We start from the raw sequence: 5,814 nt of genomic DNA, 5'->3' as shown, positions 1-5,814 counted from the left end.
CAAAGTGGTTTTATCACTTTACGTTCCCACCAGCAATGTATGAGGGTTCCCATTTCCCCATATCCTCACCAACACTTGGTATTTTCTGTCCTTTTGATTATAGCCATCCGAGTGTTTGTGAGGTAGAATCTCATTGTGGTTTTGATTTACATTTCCCTCATGACTACGGATGTTGATCATCTTTTTACGGGTTTTTTTTCTTTTTTTTTTTTTGCCATTTGTATATCGTCTTTTGAGCAATGTCTATTCAGATCCTTTGCTAATTTTCTGGTTAGGTTATTTGTATTTTTATTATTACAATAATATCATTGTATGTCTCAAACAATCTTCTATCCTTCCAATTTATCTCTTTTTTGTCTACGTTAGCTAGAGTTGATTTCTTCTGTGTGTAATCAAGTACACTGACTGGTTTATCAAGTATGAAGAAAGGCCTGTAAATATCACACAATCCCCTTGAGGGATATTGAAGTTATTTCTGGCAGTCAACAAACACTTAACAAGCTCCTGTGAATGGAGCAGTATGGTTCGTTTCTGCCTCCAGGGCATCATGATGGGATTTTAGACTCCCTTCCTTGATATAAACATATTGCTTCCCCTGGCATCACGAATTCAGTCTGAGAGACCACAGGAAACATTTCAGAATAGAGCCTTTATTTTTTGTTAATGTCTGCCGGGTGGTGGTGGACTCCCCTGCACTACTGAGGGCACCGGCTGTACCAGCATCTCAGTCCTGGGGACCTGCTGAAGGTAACAATCCCCATCCACTTCCCAGCAAGTCTCATCCTTCTCCCTTTGCCTTGGGGGAAACTGAATCGAAACAGTCCCTCATATCATGATCACCAGAGAGAAAATTCAGGGGCCTGACCTGGGGGGATGCCTCAGCCTACTCACAGCTGGAGCACAGACTTGGGAACAGATGAGGCTTGGGAAGGGAGAGATGACATTAGGATGCAGCCCCTTTTTTGAAATGCTGCTGCATGTGAGGGCTCAGAATTAGAGGAACACAAGTGAGCCCCTGGCCTGAGGATGTGTGTGTTGTGAATCAGCCTGAGGTCCTTAAAGCAAAAAAGACATCCTGAGGGGCCGGCCCCGTGGCTTAGTGGTTAAGTGCGCGCGCTCCACTACTGGCGGCCCGGGTTCGGATCCCGGGCGCGCACCGACGCACCGCTTCTCCAGCCATGCTGAGGCCGAGTCCCACACACAGCAACTAGAAGGATGTGCAACTATGACATACAACTATCTACTGGGGCTTTGGGGCAAAGAAAAGGAGGAGGATTGGCAATAGATGTTAGCTCAGGGCCAGTCTTCCTCAGCAAAAAGAGGAGGATTAGCACGGATGTTAGCTCAGGGCTGATCTTCCTCACAAAAAAAAAAAAAAAGACATCCTGAGGATGCGGGGAACATTGACCAACCTGGGTCCAGCATGCACAAAACTCCAGTCTACCAGAGATGGAGACCAGAAGGCACCAAGCGATCAACATCCACGCCAGCACCAGGTTTTAAGCATGAACTGAAGATGGGGATGGAGGCTGCAGGTCAAATTCCTGCCTTGGGAGAGACCAGCCCATGATGCGACATGAATTGAGCTTTCAGTTGGGTAGGGGTTGCTATCAGCTGTTCTGGATGGGAGAGCTGGGTGGCAGAGGCAGAGAAAATGAAGGTGGAGGGGCAGGAGCCAATGTGTCAGGAGGTGGATCTTTGTGGACAGGTCCTTGGGTCTGGGTAGACAGTTCTGGTTAGTCACATGGCTCCAAACCATCTTGTGCACCCTTGATGTGAAGGTCCCAGGACTAGTGTCAGGATTCTCTGGGTTGTGGGCAGCACACAGGGACTTGTGTCACTCTGGGCTTCCCTTTCTCCATTGAAAGACAAGGACCTTAGGGTGAGTTGTCGGATTCTAACTCATTAATTCTCAAACTTTTGGTCTCAAGACTTTCTTTATATTGTTAAAATTTATTGTGAGCCCCCAAGAGCTTTTGTGAGTTATAGTCATCAATATTTACCACATTAGAAATTAAACTATTTACTTATTAATTCATTAAAAAAGCAAATTAACCATTATAGGTTAACATAAAAATATTTTCATGAAAAATAATATATTTCCAAAATTATAAATAGTGAGACGAGCAGCATTGCTTTATATTTTTGCAAATCTTTTAATTTTCTGACCTAATGACAGACAGCTTATATCTGCTTCTGCAGTCAATCTGTTATGATACGATGTTTTGATCACATATATGGGGAACATCTGTACTCACAGAGATAGTCAGCTGGAACAGGGAGGAGTATTTTAATAGCCTTTTCCAGGCAATCGTAGATATTCTTCTTCAGTACTTCACTCAAATGTGACTAGTAGTTTCTTAAGGTTGGTTGCAACCTGGAATTGACGGCACCAGCAGTTATATCCATCATTGCTTTTGCACCACAGTGCAACTGTCAACACAGTGAAAAATGTAAATAACATCTCAGCACTATTTTGGAGATATTTTTGACCCATGAGCTTGTCCTTTAAATCTCCAAACTGCAATTCCCGGGCAATTCTGGCTTCAACTCTGAGGCTTGCTTAACTTACAAATTCCAATGGATTATCAACACTGACTTTGAACTGGTTCAAGACATCTCACATGAGTTGGATTTGTGGGCAAATGGTGATTATGTCACAGCCCTGGACACAGTGAGTTCTGGGTTCTCTGGTGTTAATAACAACATGGGTGTTTATTGAGCACACACTTTGTGAGCACGTACGTCATGCTGTGACACACATATTAATTTTCTGGGGCTGCCCTAGCAAAGGACCACTAACTGGGTGGCTTAAACTACATAAATTTAGTGTCACACCGTCCTGGAGGCCATAAGTCTGAAATCAAGGTGTTAGCAAGGCTGGTTCCTTTGAGGCTGTGAGAGAGAATCTGCTCCAGGCCTCTCTCTCAGCTTCTGATGGTTTGCTGAGAATCTTTGATGTTCCCTGTCTTCTGCTGCATCACTTCAATCTCTGCTTCCATCTGCCCATGACATTCTCCCTGAGTTTGTGTGTGTAATTTTTCCCCTTTTATAAGGACACGAGGCATAGGGATTAGGGCCCATCCTAATGACTTTATTTTAACCTGATTATGCTGTAATCTGTAAAGACCCTCTCTCCAAATAACATCACATTCTGAGATACTGGGAGGTTAGGACTCCCAACATCTCTTTTTCTGGGGACACGATTCAACCCATAACATACCACATCATCACAGTTACTCCTCTGAGGTAGATTCTGGTATAATCTTCTCTATTTTAGAGGTGAGGAAACTGAGGCCCAGAAAAGTTAAATAATGTGCCAAAGTCACACAGCTTATATGGGCTGGATTTGAACTCTGGCTCCTATTCATTATAATGCGCCAATTTTGGCAGAGTCACTGGAATAGGAGTGTCCGTGGCAGAAATAAGGCATTTAGGGTGGGACAGTGGGATAAACAAGGGCAGAGAGGCAGCGTGGGCATAGCAAGTGGGGGGGCCTTGAGGAGGGTGGACTGGCTGAGGGCTGGAGGGAGTGGGCAACGTGGTCACATGTGTTATCTGTGGTTTGTGGTGGTCTGAATGCCGGTGGAAGTATTTGGGTTTGATGAAGATCAGGTCTGCTTCATTCATCTCTGTATCCTCAGGACCCCCACTGGGCCTGGCCCAAGGAAAGTTCTCAGGTATACCTCTTGAATGAATCAAAGAGTACAGACACAGAACGGATCAGAGCGGGATGAAACATGGGGCAGGAGGCCATCCAAAGATGCCATTGTGCTGAGAAACGTCACGCCATTTTGTACTCCCACCCCCTTGCCCCATGCCTGGCTCTCAGTCCTATGGTTCTCCTGGAACCAGCTCCAACACTGGCTCCTGGCTGGGGGTGGAGGCATCTGACCCAGGCCTGGCCAATCACAGCGTCATATTGTCACTTGAAACTATGCTTGATAAAGTTGGGACAGTCAGAGTCAATAGGACTCATTTGTGGCATTTTGTTTCAGTTCCTGGGAAAGTCTTTCCAGTGTGACATAAAGCTGCCACAGGTGAAGCAGGCACTGCAGGCATCTGCCAGGGTCTGGGGACACCATGGGAGAGTGAACCAGTGCCAAGAAAGCAGCAGAGACATGGAGAGATGAAGCTGATGAACTCCCTTTGTCCTGGCTGTGTGTTCTGGGTTGCAGACCAAGGGGAAAGCTGTTTAGAGAACTAGGAGGACAGTATCTGTGTCAGCCCCTCTTCAGTCCAGGTGATGGGGAGCAGGGCAAGCCCCTTGGACTTGGCCACCACAGCAAAAGCTTGCTCAAGAACCTAATTCTTAGGCCTCCATGGGGCACCCTGCGTACACACAGAAATCACCCATGAGGGCAGTCATCAGCCTTGAGGTCCCTCAGCAGAGTTGCTCTAGGTGACCTCGGCCACCATCCCCAGAACCACAGGACTCTTGGCAGTCAGGCCCTGGAAGGCGTGTTCTTGCTAGTATTTATTTTCCACCATTTTCTACTTTCTGGGACCTTCAGGCTTCAGCTTCTGACAATGTTCGATGTTCCCCCATCAGTGTGGGAGAGTCACTCGGCTCAGGAAGGGTCTGATTTTCTGGGGTGGTAGGGGGTCTCAGCTCCAGAGGTTAGGGCTGAGGCTTAGAAAAACCTCAAAATCCTGCAGCCATGGGAGGTATCAGCCCACGAGCACACAGGTTGCTGTAGTTATCGTCTCCGACCAGTCTCCCCCCAGTTTCCACCCTCTGCTGACAGGCACCCCACCACATTGACCTCCTTGAACCACACTCTGCACACTTAGCACCTGAGAGCGCCTCCCTCCTGGGTGAGTACACATGCACTCAGACACAGAGACAAATACACTCAGACACACACTCTAACACACAGACACGTTCAGAAACACACACTCAGACACACAGCCACACTCAGACACACAGATACACAAGACAGACAGACACACATGTAGACTCAGACAGACACACACACACACCCAGTCTCCCCAACCAGAACAGGAACAGGCTTTGGCTCCCAGCCCCTCTCAGGGATGGTCCCTTTACCTGCTCCTCCAGGAGGAGCCCCAGGGAAGTTCTGCAAGTTTAATTCAGTCCAAGTCCACATTTCCAGTTCCAGTCCCCTGTGCCTGGCCCGAGAAGCCTGGAGAAACTGCCACCCAATTGAAGATGAAGGTGACAGTGGCTCTGGTGCTGGTTTCTCTGCTGGCTTCTGGCAGCTCTGTTGTTGGTAAATCCTGCTACGCGTGTCTCCTCTGAATGGAGCTCTTGCTCACCTGGGCCACCACAGGGGCCTTCTCGGGGCGAGTCTGTGCTGCAGCAGCACAGAGGGCCCATGGCAGGGCCATGCCCATGGGGGACCATGAGATCTGGTGTGCACTGGGGGCTGGTAGGAGATGAGGACACAGGCAGAGAATGTGTCCTGGCCCAGGGCTTCTGTGACAACACCCACCATGTGAGCAGGATGCTCAGGCTTGGGTGACAACACCCACCATGTAGCTGTAGAAAGGGCACAGAGTCAGGAACCAGGAATCCTGCTCCTAGTCCAGCTTTTATGACCAAGTGGCCATGTGGCCTTGGCAAATTGCTTCTCTCCTTCTCATCTCCTAACCCAGGGGGTGGAATGAAATGATCTGCAATGGCTTTTCCAAATCTAAACTCTACGGAGCCCTGATTGCTCCATCCCTCAACTGAATGCATGAAGGTGACTGTGGGGTGGGGTAAGGGAGCTTCTAGCTAATCTTCTGCCCAATCTACTCTCAGATTTCTCTTCAGAAGGGACAAGGTGTGGCCACCTGAGGCCCATTGCC

The sequence above is a fragment of the Diceros bicornis genome, chromosome 31, assembly GCF_020826845.1.
Source record: "Diceros bicornis minor isolate mBicDic1 chromosome 31, mDicBic1.mat.cur, whole genome shotgun sequence".
NCBI lineage: Eukaryota > Metazoa > Chordata > Mammalia > Perissodactyla > Rhinocerotidae > Diceros > Diceros bicornis.
Note: the sequence above shows the minus strand (reverse complement) of the source record.